At 39.0% G+C, this 27,068-nt stretch overlaps 3 long non-coding RNA genes across 4 annotated transcripts; 1 reads left to right on the top strand and 2 right to left on the bottom strand.

The window, feature by feature from the left end:
* Positions 1-295: 295 nt before the first annotated feature.
* LOC136252279 (uncharacterized) lies at positions 296-2,077 on the bottom strand. Its single transcript, XR_010699444.1, has 3 exons — positions 1,686-2,077; positions 394-459; positions 296-311 (listed from the first exon to the last, which is right to left on the bottom strand). It is a non-coding gene; the product is annotated as an uncharacterized lncRNA (long non-coding RNA).
* Positions 2,078-17,192: 15,115 nt separating this feature from the next.
* LOC136252277 (uncharacterized) lies at positions 17,193-26,563 on the bottom strand. Of its 2 annotated transcripts, none has more exons than XR_010699441.1 (4): positions 26,234-26,563; positions 19,177-19,280; positions 17,575-17,677; positions 17,193-17,358 (listed from the first exon to the last, which is right to left on the bottom strand). It is a non-coding gene; the product is annotated as an uncharacterized lncRNA (long non-coding RNA). The 2 variants fall into 2 exon arrangements; XR_010699442.1 differs by lacking the exon at positions 26,234-26,563 and adding an exon at positions 20,549-20,700.
* Positions 20,703-25,424, top strand: LOC136252278 (uncharacterized). The gene is made up of 4 exons (XR_010699443.1): positions 20,703-20,852; positions 24,487-24,603; positions 25,160-25,190; positions 25,238-25,424. It is a non-coding gene; the product is annotated as an uncharacterized lncRNA (long non-coding RNA).
* Positions 26,564-27,068: the final 505 nt, after the last annotated feature.

Below are 27,068 nucleotides of genomic sequence, written 5' to 3'. Positions count from 1 at the left end.
CAAAACACATCTTGCTTGATATTCTGACAACACAAGAGACCAGTCCTGTAAAACAAGCAAGCATTTTTGCCTAGTCAAACGTGACTTACCATGACTACATCCGACTGCTAGTGCGTGAACTGCTATGACCAGATGGCGCCTGCAAAACCGACGGTGTCATTAATATGTACAATACACCAAAAAATCTGGGTACTAGGAAAACATTAATACTATACGCACAACACGTAAACTGTTGTTACCATCATATGAGAGTACAATATCAACTAATCATGTAGAAATTCAAGACACCTTTGACGTCACAATATTGAGCACTACAAAAAGAAAACACCATATAATTCCTCGAGTTCTGTATGTAAACTGATCCAAAATTCACAATACTAATAAGGGTCCTACCTGGTCCAGAGTTAAGTATCACAACCACATCCACTGTTGGTGGGTAAATCACTATGACTAGATTGCCTGTAAAAACAGATAGGTGAGCATTAAATGCAATACACTTAAATTTGTCACTTTTTACACAAAATAAACATTTTGGGATTTTATTCATTTAAGCAGTTGACATTGTTACACAGAGACCTGAATAGACAGGCATATCAAGAAGTTTGCGGACATTTGCTGTACTTTTGTTCATGGCAAAAATTCCATCTGGAACAGGCATGTCCAATACATTTCAATTGAAAAATTATTAAAAATTTTATTAATTATCGTGTACCGCCTATCTCGAGTCTGTTTAGTAACTTTCTGAATTTGATACATGTATAGCAACTCTCTGCAAGTACAATGATGCCAAACGAAGTCCAATTCACAGAAATTTTGGCTCGTCAAAATGGCCTAAACTGACCAGATTTCCCCATACATTTTGTATTGAGTGTTTTGGAGTCATGCAATAAAAGGCATAATAACTAGTGCTGAAACGAGTAGCAATTTTTACTATTCGAATAGTTGTGAACAAAATGACTGAATATTCGATTATTTTTTAAGCTTATACTTCTATTGAATAAGTACTGAAACCTTTTGTTAGGGAGCAAGGTAAAGCCTAAGAGCTATTTCTATCTTTTCTAAAATAGAATTTTTACGGCATAGATACATCACTTCATACACAATCTTAAGTTTCAGTGCTGGGTTTTCCATCTGAATACAGTGTACAAAGTGCTAACGATTATCGAATAGTGTGGTAACGAATCGAATAGTGTCATACCAACCGAATAGTCAAATAGCCGAGTAATCGTTTCAGCACTAATAATAACCCATGACACGTGATAGATACCTCAGATTCGAACCAGATTTGGAAATAGCAGTGAATAGCGATTAAGATGAGCTATAGCAGAAGGAAATCAGAGGAAATTTAATCTTGTCATTTTAAGGTTGAAAATCACTTACTTTTTCTATGGCAAATTGAATGCCGGATATTTGGAAAGGAACACTCTGATCTATTTCGATGTCTTGACAGCCATTGTTAACCTTCACTACATTAGTGTTACAATGAAACAAAAGCACTGTGAACTGCAGGTTAGTTTGTGAAAATTACAGTGTTCCATGATTAAGCAAAATAATGTCTGTGCCATGCAGCAAACTTCTTCATATGTTTCACTGTACATAAATTCAGTAATTTAGACCAGAACATGTGACTCATGATGGGCATACTTTTTCATATAAACATTGATATCTGACACAGATTCGCTTACTGACTTTCACCTGCAGCCAAAGTTCCAAGACTTCTAATGATGATGTAAGTGGAAAATGACAAGATAGCCACGGGTTTTTTGGTAATTGGTCCGTACACCTTGTCAACAATCTCGCCATGAGATAATACGAGCTAGTGGAACTACCAGGAGTTTTCGCCTGGCAGGTCTCTAAAATACCATAAATTCGGTTAATCAGTGTGTGTCGATGATCTAATCCTCGATCTAATCAGTTTCGGTAACCTCCACTCCCTAGACTCTTATTCTTTCATACTTCAGCAACGGTGTACGGCCTCTGCATTAAAGTACACCTCACCATGAAATGAAATCCAGTTACAATAAGACTTAATGTAGTCTCGTTACTTCTCTCTCACTCTCCTTCTTGGACTGCCATTTTAAACATTTTAACAAGAATTTTAATTAGAACCTCATATCACGTGTGTCCGCTTGGGACATTCCAAGGGACTTCACCTAAATAGATCACGTGATAATTGTCAGTCTTGTGTGGTACTTGTCCTTAGTCATAGCACAGCAATGCAGTACGTGTGTACTATATCCTAGCTATATATATGATTGTTTGTGTGCTGCTAATTTTGTGATGATGCATATGGTCGCATAGAATGCGTGATGGTAGGGCAAATGCCCACCCCTAGCTATGCCTATGGCATTAAGTAGCTTTTTTTTATAGCTACTTTATTATATGTTACTGATACATCAGGGGCACCAGAGTAAGGTGAAAGTGGTAGCTAAGGCTAAGTCAACTGGTCTATATAGTCTGGGCCTCTGGGGCATACTACCTCAGAAAATTTTAATCAAGTATACTGCAACTTTTAGTCCTTCAGTGACCAAATTCGCTTCATCAAGTTTGAAAGTTTAATTCCAGTCAAAAAGGCTAGGATCTCAATGCACTGGTTGTATCTACTGTACTGGCTCTGATGCCCTATATTTACATTGTCCAAAAGATGGTTAGAGTCTCATATTAAAATGAACTCTTGTTATATGCTTGCATGGACTCTTGATAATAATGGCTATACTGATGTGTTTAGCTTTCAGGTTGTGTATATAAGGTATTCTTTCATCTGCCAGTATAAATTGCTATTCCATGCACTATGAGGCCTAAGGCTCTATAGCTACACACTAAGAATCAAATTATATAATGTTCTACACAATGATAAGGTAATTGCCAGAGCAGAGTTCATGGTTATAGTATCAGCAAAGAGTTTTAAATATTAATTGAGATGTTTTATTTAAGTGAATTTTGACTGTTCCTCCTATAATTATTGTTCAGTTATCGGATGTCTTGTTGGTTTCCCTCCATCCTCTTTGCTGATCCCTCTTTATTGATTCTATATGACTAGAAAATTTGTACACCTTGTCAATCCAGTTACAACAGTTGATCTAAATATGATGATGATGCAGTTATTGAGACGAAGAGATGCATAGTGTTTCCTGACAGTGCCACAACACACAAACACTTGAAATGTACACAGGAAATCGCAAACAAGAATACGTTGCGTTCAATCGATCGTGAACGCTCGTGTTGTTTAAGCAAACGCGCTCTTACACTCATTCTTACAGGTTTCGTTCGCTTAATAGAGCAACTTCGTCTTTCGCTCGTTGTGAGACAAATATTATACGCGCTTACTCGTTCATCCTCGTACAATTCCTCGTATCATTGATGTATAACGAGTATTCTCGGTCGTCCCACCATAATATCCAATAGTGATGCCCATACGTAGCTTGATATCCGCTTTTGTAATTATTTCCGCACGGCGTAATTAATTATTCTGAGCAATAAACGCACGTCTTCTCTCCTGTAATTTTTTCTTCAACCATTAAAAAAAGCACACACACACAAGTTCAAATCCGTTTCTCCATCAAGCCACACGTCCAATCCATTTTAACAGCAGTATCCAACAAAATTCTGCAGCAAGTGTTTGTAGGCCTAGGGTTGACACAAGTCCTGGCACAGCCACGTCACCTCTACACTCTCAATCCACACAGTCTTAAGACTTTTCTCAGTTGCCTTGTTGCCTAAACTACCCTTGTCGTTTACAGTAGTTCTGTCTCGAGTCTTCTATTCTATAACGAACAGTAAATAAGCACACAAACAATACAGTCTACTAACATTATGAAGAAATGTCTCGTCATATAAACTACTAGTGTTGTCCACGGTAGTCTTGACGTCTTAGTCTTCTCTCCTGTAAACAATAGTAAATAAACACGCAAACAAATAGAGTCTACTTACGTTATTGAAGAAGTGTCTCGTCATATAAACTACTGGTGTTGTCCACGGTAGTCTTGACATCTTAGTCTTCTCTTCTGTAAACAATAGTAAATAAACACACAAACCAAATATAGTCTATATACTTACATTATTTGAAGATTTCCATTGTACCAGCACAGTTGTCTTGTTGTCTAAGTTGAGAGCAGCCTTTTCTCCAACTTCCCTCAGCCATCTTGCTGTCTAAAGTATCCTTGTTGCTGACAGTAGTCTTGATATCTCAGCCTTACCTCCTATAACCAATAGTAAATAAACACACAAACAAATATTATAATCTACTTACATTATTTGAAGAAGTGTCTCGTCGTATAAACTACTGGTGTTGTCCACAGTAGTCTTGACATCTTAGTCTTCTCTTCTGTAAACAATAGTAAATAAACACACAAACCAAATATAGTCTATACACTTACATTATTTGAAGATTTTCACTGTACCAGCACAGTTGTCTTGTTGTCTAAGTTGATAGCAGCCTTCTCTCCAACTTCTCTAGTCTGTCTCCAACTTTCCTCTGCCGTCTTGCCGTCTAAACTACCCTTGTTGTTAACAGTAGTCTTGATACCTCAGTCTTATCTCCTGTAAACAATAGTAAATAAACACACAAACAAATATTAGTCTACTTACAATATTTGAAGAAGTGTCTCTTCGCATAAACTACTGGTGTTGTCCACAGTAGTCTTGACGTCTTAGTTTTCCCTTCTGTAAACAAATAGTAAATAAACACACAAACAAATATAGTTTACTTACATTATTTGAAGATGCATCTCGTCGTAAACTACTGGTGTTGTCCACAATAGTCTTGATGTCTCAGTCTTGTCTTCTGTAAACAAATAATAAATAAACACACAAACAAATATAGTCTACTTACATTATTTGAAGAAGTATCTCATCATATTAACTACTGGTGTTGTCCATGGTAGTCTTGACATCTTAGTCTTCTCTTCTGTAAACAATAGTAAATAAACACACAAACCAAATATAGTCTATTTACTTACAATATTTGAAGATTTCCACTGTATAAGCACAGTTGTTTTGTTGTCTAAGTTGACAGCCGCCTTTTCTCCAACTTCTCTCAGCCGTCTTGCTGTCTAAAGTACCCTTGTCGCTGACAGTAGTCTTGATATCTCAGTCTTATCTCCTGTAAACAATAGTAAATAAATACACAAACAAATATAGTCTACTTACATTATTTGACGATGCATCTCATCATAAACCACTGGTGTTGTCCACAATAGTCTTGATGTCTCAGTCTTGTCTTCTGTAAACAATAGTAAATAAACACACAAACAAATATTATAGTCTACTTACATTATTTGAAGAAGTGTTTCGTCGTATAAACTACTGGTGTTGTCCACGGCAGTCTTGAAATTTTAAGTCTTCTCTTCTGTAAACAATAGTAAATAAACACACAAACCAAATATAGTCTACTTACATTATTTGAAGATTTCCACTGCACCAGCACAGTTGTCTTGTTGTCTAAGTTGACAGCCGCCTTTTCTCCAATTTCTCTCAGCCGTCTTGCTGTCTAAAGTACCCTTGTTGCTGACAGGATTCTTCATATCTCAGCCTTATCTCCTGTAAACAATAGCAAATAAACACACAAACAAATATAGTCTACTTACATTATTTGACGATGCATCTCGTCATAAACCACTGGTGTTGTCCACAATAGTCTTGATGTCTCAGTCTCATCTTCTGTAAACAATAGTAAATAAACACACAAACCAAATGTGACTGGATTTTGGAAAAACGATCCAAATCGCACATTAGAAGTTCCGAGATAAACGGTTTTAAAGAATTGAAGCCAGCATAACTCTCCAAGGATAGCAAGCACGCGTATGAAAGTTACACAAAAGATGCATCAATCTGTTACCTTTCAAGCCACTTCCAGCACTTGTAGCTGCTTGTACAGTTTCCTGTCAAATAAGATAGAAAATCTGAGCAGTTGGACGAGCGAAGTAGTATCACGGGTACTCACAAAGGGGTGGAGGCTGGGGGGTGGCGGGGAGGGCAAGAGATAGACCTCAAAATGGAGGCAGACCACGATTGGAGTCCAGACACGAGATTACAGGGCTGTGCTGGCTCCTTAGTGGCTGATATGTAGCAAAATCAACAGAGAACACGTCTGGCCAACATTATAAGGCTGTCCACCAGTAAACCACTGACTCTTGCCAAGCCAGGTCCTTCACAAGCCTGAAACCGCCATTTGACCACTCCACACCACCCAGAAAAGACGTCTATTAAAACCAGCCTCATGTAATTTGAGTAGTGCTGAGGGTCAAAACTTGTAGTACGATAGTGTAGCTATCCACTGGTGGTGTTAGTTTGATTTTGCCTTTTTACATCTTCTGTAAAATCTGGTCACAAATATAGTCTACTTACATTATTTGAAGATTTCCACTGTATCAGCACAGTTGCCTTGTTGTCTAAGTCGACAGCATCCTTCTCTCCAACTTCTCTAGTCTGTCTCTGACTTCTCTCAGCCATCTTGCAGTCTTAAGTACCCTTGCTGACAGTAGTCTTGATATCTCAGTCTTATCTCCTGTAAACAACGGCAAATATAAACACACAAACAAACATAGTCTACTTACATTATTTGAAGAAGTGTTTCGTTGTATTGTCGACGGCAGTCTTGAAATTTAACTCTTCTCTTCTGTAAACAATAGTAAATAAACACACAAACAAATATAGTCTACTTACATTATTTGAAGATACATCTCATTGTAAACTACTGGTGTTGTCCACAATAGTCTTGATGTCTCAGTCTTGTCTTCTGTAAACAATAGTAAATAAACACACAAACCAAATATAGTCTACATACTTACATTATTTGAAGATTCCCACTGTACCAGCACAGTTGTCTTGTTGTCTAAGTTGATAGCAGCCTTTTCTCCAACTTCTCTAGTTTGTCTCCAACTTCCCTCAGCCATGCTGCTGTCTAAAGTACCCTTGTTGCTGAAAGTCGTCTTGACATCTCAGTCTTATCTTCTGTAAACAACAGTAAATAAACATATACTAACAAGAGTTTATTTACATCTGAAGATGTGCACTGTATCAGCACAGTTTTCTTGTCATCCAAACTACTGGTGTTGACAGCAGTCCCCTCCAAGTTCTCTAGCATTGTCTCAGATTTCTATTCCAAAAACAAATGTATATAAGTACATTAACAAATACAGTCCACCTACTTTAATAATGATGTACACACAAGTCCTGCCTTAGTGTTATCTTCTAAAGAAAAGCAGACAAAAATATTAAACAAAGCTGTATTAAACTTATACAGCATCAAAGATTTCACACAGCCATATTGCCATTGTTCTGACTAGAACCCACCAAGGCTTACTGCTTTCAACCAGCAACAGAGGAGGTCGGAAGCGTGCACGTGAGCCCAATGGCTTTGTATTGAAAAGCGTACTGGACGTTTTTTGGTACTGAAATACCTCCCGATTGATGAAATATGACGAGTACATGGCATTGGCACAAAAAGCCCCGTTAAGCCCCACTGAATAAGTTAGTTTTTTAAACTTGGGCTACGTATAAATCACACGAGATCTCGCGCCATGCCCCGGATGCTGTAAATGTCTTTGTTGATGAGCTAGAAAGATGAAGAGAGGAGTCCCAGTCGAGAAAACAGTATAAATCCCCCCCCCCCCCCCCCAAGAAGTCATCCTATGCAGCCTACTTCACTAATACACTAGTGGCGTGCGCCCTAGTCGAGATCTCAGGAGACTAGAAAGATGAAGAAAGACTCCAGACGAACGATAGCAACAACTGGCCACCACAAAGAAGGTTAGAAATGATAGTCTAACGGCCAACATTCAATGTTGCTGCCCTTCTTCATGCTGTACAATCTCAAAAATGCAATTAACACGAATACTTTTTCGTAGCGCTTATTACACTTCCGACCTCCTCTGAACCAGCAACGTGGCGATCCGTCTTAATCACGTGAGGTAGCAATTCTAATAAGTGCGCGATATTCTATTCAAATTCGCGACCCAGGCACATAAATCCGAATATTTGATCAGATGATGATGGGATCATAGATGTGACCAGATTACCTGGTTCAATCAAGTTCTTCAGAACGATTGAAGCTAGTAGTCCAAGGTACGTTGTAGTGAGTATAGCGAGGTTCACGTTAAATAATGTGGTACAGGGTGCGAATTGGCTCAGATCGATGGATGGCAATGGTTTACTCAGCCATACGGCCTTCTAGGAAGATGAAACTCACTGTGGAGTTTTCCTATAGGCAGAAATCTTATGCACCTATCAACCCACCTATACCCCAGGTAGGGCAGAGGTGGGGATTTGCAAATGTTAGATGACAAATTCCCCACCCCTGGGGACAACTTCGAATTACAAATCCCCTACTAATTCGTATTATTTATCCCAGGAATCACTAATGCACCTATCAAAGTTTTGCCCCACCTACCCCCATGCGGGCAAATGAGAGGCATAACAAGGGAATTGGACAAAAATTTCAGCCCCAGGGGTGGGGGCTTTGATCTATACTTGTAATAAAAGATTGAGAAATCTGATGGATGGTGGCCACATAGGAGGGGGATTAGACCTCCAAATTTGCCCCAGGGTGGGGAGATTAGACTTAGAACTTTGTCAAATCCCCTCCTGTGTCCCCTCCTTGCCTGCATGGGGGTAGGTGGGGCAAAACTTTGATAAGTGCATAACAACATGGCCAATGGCTATTTGTGTTGCAAATGCCCCTATCCTGGGGACGAGGTTGGGTGACAAATCCCCACCCGCTGCCCAACTTGGGGTAGGTGGGGCGTGACATTGATAGGTACATTAGTTTTATTGTGTGCATTAAGTTTAAGTGAGTTTTGTGTCATTTTGTAATCTTTTTTTCAGACCTGTGTGTATGTAGAATACTTTTAAAACTTTTCAAAAACATGATGTCAGACGGAAGGCATTCACTAGTGCTTACTTTGAATTACACTGTTGCTTTAAGTTAGCAATTTTCAGCTATGCAACAATTTTTTTAATGGCTTTGTCACCAGCTTAAAACTATCAACCACTTCAAAGTCAGCCATAACAAAGACATAATTGAAACCACAACTCCACCTTAGATACTTTGCATCATTGTGACACCTCCACTTTAGTTGTTTACCATTTCTAGTTGCTAGCATTGGTACATAAACAGTTTATTTAATTTATTTAATAATGCTTTACAGCACAAGTGCTGAAGGTCTGTAGGACACCTGCCTGCTCAAAGACTTTAGCTACTTAAGGTGTGTTTGAAAAGTTGGAGAAAGGAGAAAAAATCCATGACTGGACCTAGGTGGCCTCAAACCTGCAGCCATCCGATTTACGCTCGAACGCTGAGTTGTCAAACTAAATTCAGCCACTGATCCTGACACAGGTGAGTATTGTATCATGGAGTACAAGTGCTTCATTGATCTTGTAGATAAGGACAAGTTGCTTGTTCTTGGTACATTGTTGGACAATGCTAGGCAGGGCCTTTGCTCCAATTCTGAGGTAGGTGCCATGCAGTGTATCATGCTAGTAATGTTACATGTTTCTGTTGCAGTCAACTCATCATGAGTTTATAGCCATATTGGCACTCTTGGTAAAAACTTATCCATATATCATTTAAATTTGCTGACATGCACCAACTATTGAATGTGGACCCAAAGCAGGAACATCAGGTAATAAGGGATGGCATTTCTTTTGCTTTTAGTTGTGGTGTCTTCTCTATAGCTTCATCATTGAACACAAGCTCTCCACCACTTGCCAGACTGTGCTTTTCTGGGACGTTCAGTCAGTCCACTATACTGAACTTCTTGTTGCCGATAGGATCTCTTATGTCATCTTTGCCTCCATGGAGAGAGAACAGAAACTGATATTAGGGGCTATCAATGTCTTCACTGCTATTGCTGCACACCTGAAATGAACCAAATGCTATTTTCTACTGAAGAGCTACCTACAGCTAATCCCAAAGAGGAAACACATTGAAAAGAACTTGATCAAGTACGAATACTGTTTATACTGTATCTATCCATCCATAGTGTAATGATTTATTTGTAGGGCAGCAGTTGGAATTCTTAGTGGATTTCACTTTGATTTGAAATCACAAGCAGAAGCTAGTCACTGACAATGGAGGTGAAGGTGTACCAGAGTTGGCCAAGATGGATGTGGCAGAAGAAGACTTGAAAACACAAGAGGAAGGTGAGAAGTTTTACAAGAAATACGACATAGACATCATCATTTCTGATTTAGAAAAGGCCAAGTCACTTATAATTCACACCACTGTTATCAAAGCTATTTTACCAGAGTTGCTGTCATGTCTGACAAAGCGGGTATGATAATATAAAGGTCATACAGTAGTTACCATCATGTAATGGATCCACAGTCGAATCAAAGTGGTTACGGACTCAGTCCCCACAAACATGACAAAGACACACTTCAAGTACATATCACTCTAGCCATAACTCAACTATTACTATAACTACCGGAGGACATGCTTAATTCTAACCTTTCTGGGTGAGTAGTTGTGTTAATGATATTGCCCATCCTTACTGTCTCTATGCTGTTTAGCTTACTACTGAAGGTTTTGTCACACAGTAAGGAGCTACCAAATGAGATGTTTGAGAGGTGACTGGCCAGAAATACACTTATAAAGATGGTATCACTTTTGGTCCCAAATATGTCCACTTCATATTAAAAGAGATGAAGGAGGTGCTAACAAAAGGATACAAGGTATGACTACATTTTAGGGTTTCTTGAGAGTTTTTTCTTGGACCAGGTGCAGGTGCTTAGTTACAGTATCCATGTGTTATTGAATAGAGTTAAGGATCAATTGACTGCTGGAAATTTAGATGTCACCATTAGCGAGGTAACAATATCCAGTAAAATAATTGTTGCTAGCGTAACAATGGTGGTATAGGTGTTGGTTTGGTGTGATGTGGCGGCAGAAGAGAAGGAGAAATTACATCATCAAAACTTCCTGAAGCACGTGCCAGCTAGAGTATTAAGAATTACAAAATGTTAGCCGTGTTACTCTGTAATGTTAACCGTGTGTGTTCGTGATTGATTGATCGGTAGACAAGTTTGAAGTTCCTTGTATCAAGAATTCACAAATATTAAAAACTCTTGTTTATATTCATTAGATCTTATGGACTTCGCTGAAAAGAGGAAAAGTTGATAGCAAAGACAATGAGTATCTTAAAATGATGGATATTTATGTTGAGCTGTTAACAAATCTTCAAACACAACTGCAAGTGTATTGTTGATGTGCTGAGAAACTATGCTAGAGCTGGGGATTCTTCTGCCAGTGGTTCAAACCAAAAGCTATTAACATCAGCGTTCAAGGTTTGCACCATTGTGTTTCTGTAAGTAGTGTAGTATGTGTTATGCTGACGTAGGTGCAGTACTTGTAAAGGACTGCATCAGTCAGCAGATAAGTGAAGCACAGCTTAAGGTGTGTGCATGAGTGTGAAAGAAGTGTTTTATGTCGCATCTTCTTAGCTATTGTTCATGTCCATTGAAGAAGACGTATACGACTATCAACACCAAACAACAGCCTTTCCACTACTAAGGGTGTGTCTCCATAGTACATGTTAATGTGCAATGTAACCTGTGTTGTGTTGGGCTTTCTTGGAACAGTCTGGTTTAATTGATAACTGCGCCACTTTATTCATTGCATATGAATTTGAGTGGTTAATTTTTTTTCAGGAAGGTTGGTCATCATCACTGTTACCTAAGTGACATGCTGTGTGCTACCTATGCTGTGCTACAGTTTCTCCCAGACTATAAACTGAAGAAGCTTTAGTCTTACTTTGATTTGTTCATATAGGTACGTAAAATACTTCTTTATATTTACATACTTATATTTTGTGACTAGCTTTGAGGTGCAGGGTGGCAGAGAGCCGGCATTGGAAACGTCTGTAATATTTGCTAAACTCCCAAAGGTAAAAAATTGTGGTCTGTTTACTAAGCTCATATTTGCTTTCACCAGACAACTCACTGCAAAATGGCAACATACTTTATCATCCCAGTGGCCAGTCGTCTTGTTAATGATGACTCACCAATGGGTAGGTCTATGGTGGCTGAAGTAATGAAAGATTTAATCACTAATGTGAGGAAGTGTGTAGTACTATGAAACTTTAATGAAACTACATGTTGTGATAGTAACAATGCTAAGATGTGTGTCACCTCATTGAAATTGGTCCCTTCATTGTTGGACATTTCACTACATGTTGTCGTACTAACAAGGTGGTTGTTATTGCCCTATATTAATCGATCCCCACAATATAACCAATTTTGGACTTAGTGTCTATATAATCACTGCCTAGTTATAGCTGGGGCTACTTATGTACACCTGTATGTGAAATATAGTCTGGGTAGTTCTTGTTCTGAGATGTGAAAGTGTTACATGATAGACTACCGAAGCCCACAAATCAATATAGCATGTATGCAGCATGCCTTCCACCATGCTACTGTTATTCTGCAGCAGTTCTTTCTGACCACCCTGCCACAGGAATGATCCTAGTCAGTGTATCAACATTGTTATTTGCTATTGATATATTGACAGGCATGTAGAAGATTGGTAACAGGACTAATTATTGTATGACTTGGAGCACACATTATTGTGTATTTAGTTTAGGTTTAGTATGATCCTATATTCCAAGTAGAAAGCTAGAGGTTCAATTAATCTGTATTGTTTATAAGTTTGTAATGGCGTGTTGTGTCTTTCAGATTGGGCTCATGACCTACCCTGGAAGTCATATGTGTCTGATTGTGGCTGCTGGATTCTCCAGGTTATTCACTCTGCATCCTTGCCAACTTGGATTGTGGGTTGACTTTCTGTGAGGCCGATCACATTGTTACTGGTACATACAGTATGAAACAGTCTTCTGAGCGGCAGGTTTATGGATAATATGGAGATGATGATGACATTGTACGCGTTCTGCAAAGGCTGTGATGTCATTCATTAAGTTTGGTCATGGTGAGTTCTTTCCAATTGTAGAGCAATTTTCTATTTCTCTTACTTGTAGCATATTCAGATACATGAAGAGTTCGCTATGTAGCCTGGACGTTGTGATGTGAAAAAAACTATTATGATTGACGAATGGTTAATCAAATTATTTGAGTGTGTTAAGTGCTGTTCATGCTTTTATATTTATTCTTACTTTTATGATGTCAGTGATGTCACGCAAATCTGATGTATAACTTGAAGCTATGATTGGTACTTGCATAAGCTTGAATTATATAATTAAGTGTTGTGACAGTACGTCATATGTAATCCACCTGTGTACAGCAGCATGTTTTTGTGCCACAATTATCTCTCTAATGTACATTGCTGATGTTGCTATGAGTTACCACCACTGATCTCAAAAATAATATTATTACCATGCACTTATAGAGAACATTAATTTCCACCTGCATGGGTTCATTGGCAAGCGTGGTCTGCTCAGTTACCATGGTAACCATTTGCTTTCTTTACAGCTTCCACTTAAAATTTATATCTATACATTTTATTGATGAAAACAATTGGCAATTATAAAGCTTACATATACACTACTTGAGAAGCCAGTTACCTCATTGGCAATCATATATAGTCTGGTCAGTTTCTATGGTAACTGCATTGCCTTCTCTTCATAAACATAGCTAGCAAAGTGTGCATCATGTCCTCTTATATAAGATGGATGACCTTGATCAGATCATGCATGCATGGCATACATAAAGGAGCCTTTTGTGATTCTGTTTGCCTTTAAGGTTGACAGCCCCACCCTCCTCCCTGCTTTAATTTCTACCCAGCTTGAGCGCTGAGAGCTTCGGGGGCCAAGATAAGAAGATGGCCCTTTTGATCTAAAAATAGGTAATTAACTTTTTGGCTACTTTCTTATGCCTCCTCCCGTTTAGCCCAATGCTACCATCAAGCTAAATTGGATAAGAAGAGAATGCAAGTATGTACTTTTGTAAGTACTCTCTCTCTACGTGTGTGTACACAATAATAGCAGTAATGACAAATGACATTAAATCAGTTTGCATGGAAGGCCGGCAATTAGCTAGCTACCGCTCAGTTAAACAGACAAGGCTGTTTAACTGAAGGCAGGGCCGCCCACAGGGGGGGGGGGGGGGGGGGGGGGCAACTGGGGCATTTTGCCCCGGGCCCCAGCCTGAAAGGGGCCCCAGGAGGCCACATGAAGGGCCCCCTGAATACCTGTTTAAAAGATCGATATACTCTAATAGAGCAGTCAGATCTAAATACTCTAATAGAGCAGTCACATTATTCTTCAGAGGAGCAGTGTAGCAAGCTTATAGATAAGGAGATATGGTTGGTGATGGGTAGTTATTGTCATTGCCAGCAGGTTGTGACCTTTTTTTTTTTTTTTTTTTTTTTTTTGGTCTTCACCTTACAACTTGGGTCAAGGGTCCCACTTTAACTCTTTGCCCTGGGCCCCTTAATTTCTCTGGGCAGCCCTGACTGAAGGTAAGCTGGCTTGACTCAGTCCTCCCAGCTCAGCAGATTTACTAGTAGCTTTCCCTCACTGAGTCACAAGGCTTTAGCTAATTGTAAACTGGCTTGACTCACTAGCTAGCTTACTGCATACAATATGTATATACCATAGAAATAAATCCTTATGATGTGACTTCGTCGTGGTGCAAACGTTAGCCGTTGTGTTTATCACGGGAGGTCAGATCACAGACCGAGTTCGATTCCCAGCTGTGGCTATTTTAGTTGAATTTTTTTTCACCCTGCAGCTACCAACTTTGCGTTTAAATAGCTCTTAAATTTGCTTGCTTTCCGAGCGTGTCGCTAGTGTCTAGTGTCGAGGTAAGCTGGCTGTGAAATCAGTCAGTGTGGTGCTGGCAGGGCTCGAACCCAGGCTAGGAACGGGCCAGTCTCCCCCCCCAACTCCTCAAAAAGTACACAAGACAATGAACTAGTGGTTAAGCTTCACTATAATTCCTCTCATTATTGAAGGTCTTTGAAGCAGTGGAGGGTTACTCCTGCACGCTCTTTTTGCTTTTTCAGTTTTTTTTTTCTCAAGCTGATTAGAACAGAAGTATGAACTAGACTACTAGTTAACCGACTTCTCCTTCTTGCCATACCATGATGCAAAGTATTATTTATTACAGCTTAATGTTTTCAGTTCAGTTTAGTGTTAATAATCCCATATGTACGAAAGCTGCAACGGCTATGTAATAGTTCATTTTGTGACTATAGGCCACTCATACGTAACTTGTGCAATGGCAATGCAATCTTCAGGCATCTAATGAATACTCTACTGAGATGATATAACCTGTAGCATGACAGGGTGTGGTTTGTGCCCACATACCCTGTTTTCACAGGCCCTGTCACCAACATGCACCTCTTCTTTAGAATTAGCTATAGACTCACAGAATTATAGACTGAGGACAAACACATCAACAAGCTCTTACTTCATTAGTGCTGAAAGCTGCTGATATCTGCTTTGAGTTTCAACCTCCCAAATGCATATCCCTTCATTTTAATGGCCATCGTGTTGTGCCCACTACAGAGTTCTCAATGTCTAATGGTAATACTATCAATATCTGTAGTATTAACTGTACGAAATTTCTAGGCAAGACAATTGGTATTTCTCCCATTGCTACTTGTAAACTGGCCTCTGACAACATCAAACAGCAAATCTTATTGTATCTCCAGCGTATTGACAACTGCTCTATTAGAGGGGAATACAAAGTGTGGATCCTTAAAAACTTTGTTATATCTGTTCTTCACTTTCATATTGCTGTGGAGAGGCTTACAATGTCATCCATTCAATCTGCCCAATCATCTGTGCTGAGGTTTGTGAAATATATTTATTGTGTAGCTACATGCAAGCTAGAGAAAATTCTATAACAGAATAATGCATTCAGGTTTTTGTTGATTCGGATTCCCGACAGTACAGTGGTCATAATGCATGAGTAATAATAATATAGCTAAACAAACAAAAATGTCACAATGGTTTCTGGTAAAGTATAATTGAGATCCTAGTACCTATGAGGGTGTGAGAATTTTAATCTTTACAGTGTACATGTCCTACCAGACCCCCACCCACTGTTTTGTGGTGACTTATTTTAGTGCTACATTATTGGACCTTCTACCCCTAAATGTGCTCTCCCCAACCCACAATGAACCATTATCTTGACTGGATGTTTTGTTGCACCAAATTAGGGTGACATACAGTCTTGCCGGTTTTTAATTTGTTCATGGATTCCATTTACCTGAATGTTTTATACATACACTTTACGCTGACCTTCCAGATTATTAATTTTTGCCCTCCTAGCACTATCCCTCTTCTACCATTCTTAATAGATGTCACTTGGTAATGATTTAATCCACTAACAGTAATGCCCAGCAACATCTATTGGCTGCAATAGTTTGTAGGAAGATCAGTATGGCTCTTGACTTCCATTGTTTCAGCTGCCGGCAGGCTGCTTGTATTGATGTGTCCTGCTCATATAAAACTTTTAACTCTACAGCCTTCCCAGAATTGTATCTCATGATCTGAACTTTTTTCTTTCTATGCTATACTTGCAATTGATTATGTGCACGTGATTTAAGCCTTTCCTGTACTGACCACTCTGTGGCTGTCACTGCATGGCACCCCTAGGCCCCTCCGTTTTCTTGATCAATATAATATCATTAAGATGTCTTCCTCCATGTGTCCACACCCACTTTCATTGGTTTAGCCTCATTGTGTTGTAGCTAAATCGGAGCAACCGTTTGGTCAGAAACCCTGCCTAATGCAGCAGGTGGGGTCTGACCATGAGATCATCATCTATAGAAATTTCCTTCTAGGAGCAAGGTACAACTTTAAAACATTATTCCTGTGCCACTTCTACATTCATTTTTAGTTTCTTGACCAAGTACAGTAAAATGAAATATTGATAATTTTAGGCTGAAAAGTCATTTTGAGTTCAACAATAGGCTAAGTTACATTATGATAGCAGTGTTGCTGTTAGCAACTACAGCTAGGGCTTGCAAAAACATGGCATGTTGGCACGAGATACCCCATCATATAAAACATTACATCTTTGGTATTTGAATAAAAAATTATTGTTGCCAACTAATGCTTAAGTTGCTGTGCGGCCATAGCATAATGACATCAAAAGTCATGAATCTTTAATTTTGATAAAACAAGCAAAATGTATGTGCCAAGATGCCCTATTTTCACAGGCCCGGTCATATTATGGTGCAATATTAAGTACTTCTTATTTTTAGTTCAAGTGACCTAATTTAAGGTACTGAGTGCTGATAATGTACAATCATTAACCTTCATAAAAAACTGTATAAACAACACAGTCAAACACAACAAATGGGTTCAACCTATAGCCTCAACTAATATACAAGAAAAGAGGCTATATTGATAGCAGAATCCACAATCAGCTGGTAGTTTTTAGTGGCTCCTTTTCCTCCTGCAAATATGCAACACACATAATTACATGACTCTAAGTGCATGCGTGTCCGTGTGCTTGCATGTTCATGTTCACGTGTGTCCATGTGCATGTGTGTAGTATGTAAGTATCTCTATATGTGTGTAGTGTGCGTGTGTGTGTGTGCGTGTGTGTGTGTGTGTGCGTGTGTGTGTGTGTGTGCATATGGGTGCGTGCGTGCGTGTAACATCTGGGTACCTGGTCTAAACTAGGGAAGTAAGTGCCAATAATTGTGGGTGAAACAAATCTTCATTGTGAAAACGGTGTGGGTTACTACACCTGTAGCATTGACTCGTAGTTCCTAAATACAAAGGTAATGTTATTACACAAACTGTACTGAAGTAAGTTATGTAAAATTGGTCCCAAACATACCTAAGATCTATTTCATGACCTTAGGATACCATCTCATAGTAGCCACCTTCACATAGTACGGTTAAATATTGTATATTAATTTTAAACTTGATGATTAGCTTCAGCTGACATGTGGTTTTTTTAATCATGGTATAAACCATGTATCTGTTTATTTCCCAATTATATAATTACGGCTGAAAAATACTGTAATTACTCGTTAAGGATTTTGTTACTTACGTAGTAAAATCGGTACTCAAGTACTTGTTAAGATCACATGACCCAGCTCACATGATGCAATTACCATCAGGGAGTGACACAATGAAAGCTATAGGGTTTCATTGACATAATTTTTCTTATCAAGAACAATAACATCAGTTACCTACAATGAGGTATGTGGTCTGACCAATGAGATCATGAATTAGGGCAAAGTGTCCTGCCCGCACCCTCCCCCTAGGCAGTCTCACACTATTTGCAATACCTCATAAACATTATAGGGTTGGAACTTTTGTAGATTTAGGGGTTTCACTGGTTTCTGGAAAACAGTTAGCTTTCTACAATCAAAAATGATTAAAATTAAAGTTCAAGTCTAAAACCAACAAACTACCTCTCTCTCCACACACTATATGCATGAACACCCACGCACACACACACGCACACACACACACACACACACACACATAGTCAAGAAAAGCCTTAGTCTACCTTGCCTGCCCAGTGTGCCAGCACTGTGACACCTCTGTGCTACTCAGGTGCTATGATTTAGCGTAGGCAATTCCTTCTGTGGTAGGATTAGTAACCCACAGGAAGCTGTACCATGTCTCACAGGTAAAGGTGTGGGCACCCGAAGTCCTATCTGGACTTTTACCCACTATGTTACATGCTGGACAGTTGACATTTTCTTGCACTGTCCGCATGCACGCAGGCACACACACACACACACACACACACACACACACACACACACACACACACACACACACACACACACACACTAGGGCTGAGCGATACTACCGTTTTAGCGATATATCGCGATATTTTGAAAGTATCGATATCGCGATATTTTGTTATTAACGTGATACCATGTCTGTACATTATTGTCATTAAAATCCATTTGCTATGCTGTATTAGGCTCAAGAGTCCTTGTAAGTCATAACCTGGTTACCCCTGCAGAGAGGTGTGAACACCATAACATAACTTCAAAGCATGTGTCACAATAACTGTTACTGTAAACAAGGATGACAGTGGCTAGTTTGATGCTACTTTTAAAGACTTCCTGCATGAATATTGAGGAATACACTATGTAGCACCAGCTATGATTGACATATTTGTAAGTATCGTGAACTATTCAGTATCGTGAATAGTGGCTTTAGTATCGATCGTGATACTAAAATGGCAGTATCGCTCAGCTCTAACACACACACACAAACAAACGCACGCACGCACACACACCTGTTTAGGCAATTAGGCAACAATCCTTCCTTACCCAGACACACCAGCCCTCCCTCTTATCTTAACACCTAGTAATGTCTCTTCTTGTCACTCTCTCCATTGATCTAAAGAAGACATAATTACGATTCATTTTCAAGGAAAGCAATGCACAAACACACACACAGCACACATACACATGCAAACACTGGGTTCAATGTTTATAAATACACAATTAAAGGTAAGGAGTTAGTGGAAAGTGTGTGAAATTCTTATTCACATAGCTACAGCCATTGGTAAGCTACAATACTTTGAATACTTAAACCAGCATTTGTATTTTGGGGGATAAGACTGGTTTTCGCACATGAAGTCACAAATATATGCTCGGATAATACAGCATGTATGATTTTTATGTAACTGACAGCAAACCACTTTTTCTCTGTCACGACACTTATCAATTAGATTTATAAGAGCCAACTCCGAAAAACTCTACACTATGGCTGCAGCACATATGGCAAGATTTTGCCCTGGAAACATTTGCACAAACATTACGGTGTAGGTATAAACTAACTATATATTCTATAGACCCTTTTCAGGTAAGCTGCTGCCATAGCAACATCCGCCATTTTGGAGTAAAACCCATTTTGAAACCCTGGTAGCGTGGGGGAAAGCGTACGTTTAACCAGGTTAACCTTTGCTGTGAAATGCAGAAGAAGCTCTACTTCCTGGGTATTGTTTTACTCTTATAGAAAGCAACGCTACCAGGGTTGCAAAACGGGTTGTACTCCAAGATGGCAGATGTTGCTATGGCAGCAGCTCACCTGAAAAGGGTCTATACAGCAGCTGGTGTACTGATAAGAGTTCATCTGACCATGTTACGATTTGACAGAACATGGCCTTCAGTGCTGGTCACTGTAAAGCTTTACAGTAACAACAACCATTCTTCCTTACACACTCAAACAATGTATGGTTTTTTTTGTGTTGCCAGGGATCCAGCTACCTGTGTTTCAGCTAGCTGTGTAGCCCTGAGTCTAGGCCCCTTTTCCTTCCCTGTATGTATGTATGTATCATTTATTATTATTATTATCAAACTGTATAAAGGGATACACAAAAGGCATGTGCCTGTACAAGGTGATACCCTTACAGTTACAAAAATACAATTACAAAAACAGAACAACATACACAATACAAGTACAGAATTAAACAATCACATTAAAATAAACTAGATCTGAAATGTTTAACCTGACTTCGTGCCAAAATGTCCTCAGGAATAGTGTTCCACAAGAATGCCACGGATACAAAAAATGTATGTATGTTGTCTTAATAAAACAAGACGTTTTCTCTCTTATTTTTATAATTATCATTATAAATATCCATATATGGTACTAGAACATACCTGCAATCAGCCATTGATTGGAGTGATGATCATAATATTTCTCGCTGTGTCTTACAATGGCCATAGAATTTCTCAAATCATCTGAATACGTTGCCACGGCATCCGCTGTGACTCTCGCCGTGACTCTCGCCATGATTACAACTAACCTGTCACGTGCGAATAAATATTCCTATTAAACCCCATCAATCAGATGAGAGTTACTGCTATCCCTCTAGGGACAAGGAGGTAAAAATTAGCCGGTGGCACAGATTTAAAAGAATGGAAAAGGTTGTTCAGTATATTAAACTGGAGGTGATCGGTGTTGGTATGTGCTTTGGAGTATAGTCTCGTGCGCCCGACTGACCCTTTATATCGGGCGCACGAGACTACGTGGAGTATTGTTGTACCATAGTTTGTATATATATATGGTTGTACCATAAGTGCAGCACGGTATACAGCCTCTGCCTATTAGGCCACTACAAATACAAGGGGGTGACACACAGGCACTCACTGTAGGTAGATCTGCGACCGCGGTCTAAGTCAAAGGAAGGAACAAGCTTAAGCATGCTTTTATGCAACCTTTTTGGATATGCCAGACAAATAATGGCTTGAAAATCTATAATGAAATAATGGAAATGGACTGCCCGCCCGCCCGCCCGCAAGCAAATATGCCTGAATCCAAGACGACAAACAGAGAATTTGTTTGGAGTGGCCTTACATGTTCATCCTCCAATGACAAACAGGAATAGACATATAACTCTTACTGTTTGTAAAGTGCCTTCGGACAACCAGGTAGTGGAAGAAGGTTGGCATTTTATAAAATGCTATCTCACTAGAGAAAGTCTCATGGAGTCAGTAACAAAATAGAAAGAATCCCAATGTAGGCATGCATCAAAGCAGCTGCTTGCATAAATAAGAAGGGTCTGGTTACTCTAGCAGCATTACAGAGTTGTAACAGTAGAATGTAATTAAACTATGACATCACATTTATTGCAGCAAGAATGAGATGTCTGACAATCATACAGAGTAAGTAAATATCAGTAACATTCTACAGATGACTACAACCAGCCTCGATGACGTCTATACAAAATGGTACCGTATAGTGGGTTATTTTCGAAACAGAAAATTTCGCACAAGGAGCAAAATCTGAATTTCGAAGGATTTTAATTTCGAAGAGTGTTTATTTCGAAGTCCGGATGGATTTCAAATAAACAGAAATTCATATCACAAATCATGAATGTTTGCCAAAAACTGACTTACTGATGGAATAACCCCCCATCCCTGTGCACTGGAGAGAAGATTGAGTGAGTTTCGAGTGGAATAAATTCACTGGCTCGCATGCTCGATCGTAGCTAGTATAGATTATAAATCAGACGGCATCAATTCCCATTCTGGATCACCTGTTTTCTGGTTATTGGCACAGTGATGATACAGTTTACCCATTATCATTTGTAGTACTGAGCCAAAACTCGAGGAATACACAAGCGAAAGTTGGATCATTGCTTTCACTTGTGGGAATTTATTTTCGGAGAACAACCGGGCATGGGAATTTATTTTCGAAGAGAAGGGCCTCTTCGAAATATCCGAAAATAAAAACCTTTCGAAAATTACCAGCTATACGGTATCACAAACATAAAATGGCTGCTAATAGTGGGAGAAGACTAAATGCTGTTTTTAGCCTTCATCACTATATAGAGGCCAACTATAATAAATTTAATATGTGACAGGTGGTATAAGCAAGTGTAGCAGAAAGAACGTATACAGTGGTTTTGTAGTGAATGTGTAGTGAAGTGTATTCGAAAGTTGTTAAGCTTTAATAGTTAGATTGTTCTAGAGTAAATAGTTTTGTGTACATTTTATTTGAAGATTACCCTGAGTACTGTTCTGGTATTCTACTATCACTACTACTTGCTATGGGGTGATAGAGTAAAAATGACAGCATGAGGTTTAGAATTTAATTTTCACTTATCCCATTATTCCGAATTTTACAAACTCTCGCTTGTATACTTAATACATGCGAGGCATACATGGACACGTGTATCACGGAAATACCCTAGTCTATAGTTTTGTATGTGGACGTCAGTGTCATGGTGCATGTACAGTGTGATGGACTTATATGTTTCTTTTTAGGCTGCTTTGTCAAGAAACATCTAGATGATGTATGTTTATTTTAATGTTATTTTTTCTTTAAAGACGAGCCTAGCTTCTATTGTAAACTCTTGGATGAAAGTGCATGAGTAGTGTGTTATGTTCATGACTATGGGTCAACATGCATTACAATTATAAATGCTGTTCACGAGTCCAATTAAATTTTGCTACCTGGGTCAGTAAACTTATCTAAAATAAATGCCCAGCAGTGTTAAATAGCCCCTATTCATTTACACACCTGGTCAAAAATGCTGGGAAGGTAATAAAGGTGAGAGAATACAGTGATATTGTATAGTCTGTATGAAGTACAGTGGAACCTGTCTTAGCAACCAATTCCTTAAAAATGCCACCTCTGTATAACGGCCACCTTTAAATCCCCCAAGTGAGAAGTTAATACACTGATTCACCCATCCATCTGCCAACTAGGACCATGATCTGAAGGTGTGAGGGCATTTTCTGATAAAAGTGTTCATCCGGTCATAATGCACTCATGATCACAATTGTTGGCAGAAAATTCACTAATGCAAAAAAGTGTCAGAACTGAGTCCATCTCTGATTTGATGTCGGTAGCCTTCAGAACTGCCCAGGCACAAGGTCTGATTGTCCCCACATTCAAGCTATTGAAACTCAACTATGGACTCTTTAGTTCTTGAAATCTGTTAAAAAGTGCATACTCATATACCTAGCTAACTATACTACACTGCTAGCTGATGATGCAGCTTATTATGCTACACTATTACAATTACTGCATGAATAATTTACAAGCTGAAACTAAACGATCGCAGCAGATTGACTTCTAACAGTGGGAACTATCAACTTCTTTTTTCACTTTATTATTATTATCACACGATTCTTTATACGTTATACGTACTACAGCTCAGTGAGCTCAATTAGCAATGAATAGCAGTGACTGTGACTCCTCCAACCCTATCTTCCTCGTGCATTACAGACAATGGTAGAACTGAGCCTTTAGTCTGTTTTCCATCATTTAATTATCCAGTATAGCTCCTGTAAGTAGTTTACTAGCACAACCCTCCTTGGAACTTTCAACCTTCAACTGCTTAAATGTCAAAATGTGATGCTAGGCATAATATGGAAATTATCTGATAAATATGAAAAGAAGAGAATGTATGAGTTATGGCCGGGAAGTTGAAATGGCCACTTTCACTGGACTTACTACATGAGCACCAGCGCCTATTGTGCCTAGGTATAACTACACTTCTGCTTTTTGAGAATCCAGCTCAACACATACATGGGAGGGGGGGGCACAATGAACACGTGTCCCGATTATCAAGGTGGACTTGTTAGTGAGGTGTCCTGATCTGAGGGATATAAAAGTGCATGTATATACTATTTAATGCTAATGATGACGACGCTTGTCCATGGTCCCTTTTGTATTGGTCACCTTTGTATGGCTGTCCCAAAATATTTTCTCATATTTCCCATACGTATGTATGCATTTTAAGTGGTCACTCTTCCAGCAATCAAGTATACCTGTTTGCCTGTCAGTAACTGTGTGTGTCAATGGTAAACCTACATAGTTCAACCAATGCCACCTGTATCATAAACGTTCTGGTGTATGTTTAAACAGTGGACTTAGTACCTTGGCACTCATTGGTTTGTAGAATTTTCAGTAATTCGCAAAGTTTAAACATTCTTTACTACTAGTTACCTTTGCGAGTCACAGTGGCTAGTCTGAAAACATTATGACCATGATGGTTCCTCGAAAGCAATTATGTTTTGTTTACAATATATTCAGTAATTTGTAACAATTATATTTATAATTCTGCATATTTTGTAATTCTTTTCAGGGTCACCAATGTACTGCACAAGTAGCTTGGTGTCTTAAAACGTCTCATCTGGATCATCAAAAATGCTATATGAATAGCATTGAATACACCAAGCAACAATAACAGGAAATTGTAATGGTATGTATGAAGTGTGAGTCAAAAAGGCCTTGGGGCTGGTGCTGCTACATGTGCTCTCCCTAGGGGCTTTGCCCCAACAAGGATTTTGGAATTATTGATTTTCTTAAAGTTAGAAAATGTAGTTTACTAGCATATCTAAAGCTCTATTAGAGTATTTTAATTGGATAGGCTTAGCCCCCTCTATATTATTAATTGGGAGAGAGTCTTTAGCCCCCACTGTAATGCGTATGAATTAGAAATAGAAGTGTGACCATAAATAAGTGTCCTATGGTGTACCTTATTAGCATTGCATTATGTGTGCGTGTGCGTGCATGTGCATGTACTCTGTGTGTGTATACTGTGTGTGTTTGTGTGAGTGCGTGTGTGTGTGTGTGTACTGAGCATGTATACTGTGTGTGTGTGTTGTGTGTGTGTACTGCATGTGTCTGTGTGCGTGTGTGTACTCTCTCTGTGTGTGTACTCTGTGTGTGTACTCTGTGTGTGTGTGTGTACTCTGTGTGTGTGTGTGTACTCTGTGTGTGTGTACTGTGTGTCACTAACTCTCTCGTATCCATAGAATATTTTGATTAGATTTCCACTGAGATGAGGTACGCAAACACTGTGATGGTTGTGTAAATGATATTACTTTTCACAGGCATACATGGTGTTCAAGGTGTTGTCTCTGTGCAGATGAAAACTACATAGACAGTAGTCTACTATACAGCCTTTATGTAAAATTATTTATTTAGAGTAATTAGCAAAACCTTGAGTCAGTGTCAATGAATATAGCAACACATATATGTGATACATTTCTGACCTATTTGAAAGATTTTTTCGACAAATTCACTGCACATCCAAGTTGTATGGAGATTGATGTCCAAACCAGTTATTATAATATGTGACTGCAGAGTACCTCAACATCAATCATAAAATCAAACCAGGATCAGGATATAATGTAGGTAGTGAGCCTTAGAATGAGGCTTCTTGTGCTTTTTGTCATTTAAAATAGAACAAGTCTTGAGAAGTTTCCATCAAGGTTTTCATTTATACATGTACGGTGTACCACAATAATTTAGAAATAATAATTCAGGTACCGAAGCTTGATGCAGGCAGAGGACAGGGGCCTCATTTGGAGTAGCCTTACATTTTTTAGTACTACAAAGTGGAGCACAGAGAATACAGATGCTCACCAGTCCCTAAATCTTAGCCAAGGAGGTGCTATACTAGCACTGATATATCCACCTGCCTGTGCTAATTAGTTCAACTTCAGTCATGTCATAGTAATATTGTTTTACAGTACGTAAGTGCTAAAAGCCATTGGCAAGTCCTGCCAAATACACCAACATGACTACAAATTACAGTACGGTCAAAACAGGAAACCACCTTGCCAGAACTATGTTATTTGATGAATTATTATTCTTTGTGTGTGCTGTGCAGAAATCAATGTGATTATAACGCACAGGTGTGATTGTGATAATTATCTAAGAGGGTACAAAACTGATCGTGTGTGGGGGAGTTGACTAAATGAGGGAGGATTGAGTTCCACAGTTTGATTGTCGAGGGGAAAAGGAAAATTTAAAACTATCAATTCTGGTATCTAGTTGGTTGGAGTAGCCATTTCTGTGGAATAGGACACATTTAGAATACACACCTGGTTGTTAGTGATTTTATACATCATCTGTACTATGGTTCTGTTCCTCCTGCTTTCTAGGGTAGGTAAGTTTAGATTTTCTAACATTAATGAAACACTTGAGAATCTAGAGTAGTCCTTGTAACATAACCTTGCTGCCGATCGTTGAATTGCTGGGCAACCTTCAATAATTCACACAGGCATGTACTTTTATCAGACCCAGTAACTTCAAGTAATTGAAGGGAAGACCCAGACCGAAAGGGTCTGGGTTCGAGACTAGGGCGGTGCTACTGACAATAACAATTTCAATCATCATAAGGTGACAACTGATCACGTGATAACCATCACAAGTTTTTATCAATTAGTAAAAGTACAGTAATAGAGATCAATCACTGGCCATGGCCTTGTCCGATTTGTAACGAAACAGCACTGCCTAGGAGGTTTCACTTATGCAGCTGGTTCTGGCCCCCACGCAAGATTCATCGTGCGACTATCCACGTGTGTCACTCCAGCAGACTGGACGTCTTCTTACCGAGCTCGGTTTCTTTTATAGGCAGTGTAGGCTCCTCGTCCAGTGTCTGATATCGATGCGTCGATCCCTACATAAGTAATTATAATTAATAAATGGCATATTTGCTAAATGACATAGGTCTAGTTAAATACAGAAATACAAATAAGGTCTGTTCACGTTCCATCGATGGGTGAAATTACCACGGTGATACATGCTCGTAAGTGTGATATTTCGTATCATTGATCGGCTTGTGTCGTACTATATTGGCAATACGCAACTCGTGTAACCGTGTATTGTCATTTAGATTTTCCTGTGGTAATCTGAGACTTATGTGTATATAGCTGC

Source organism: Dysidea avara, chromosome 4 (assembly GCF_963678975.1).
Source record: "Dysidea avara chromosome 4, odDysAvar1.4, whole genome shotgun sequence".
Lineage (NCBI taxonomy): Eukaryota > Metazoa > Porifera > Demospongiae > Dictyoceratida > Dysideidae > Dysidea > Dysidea avara.
This window is presented reverse-complemented; position numbering and strand designations above follow the sequence as displayed.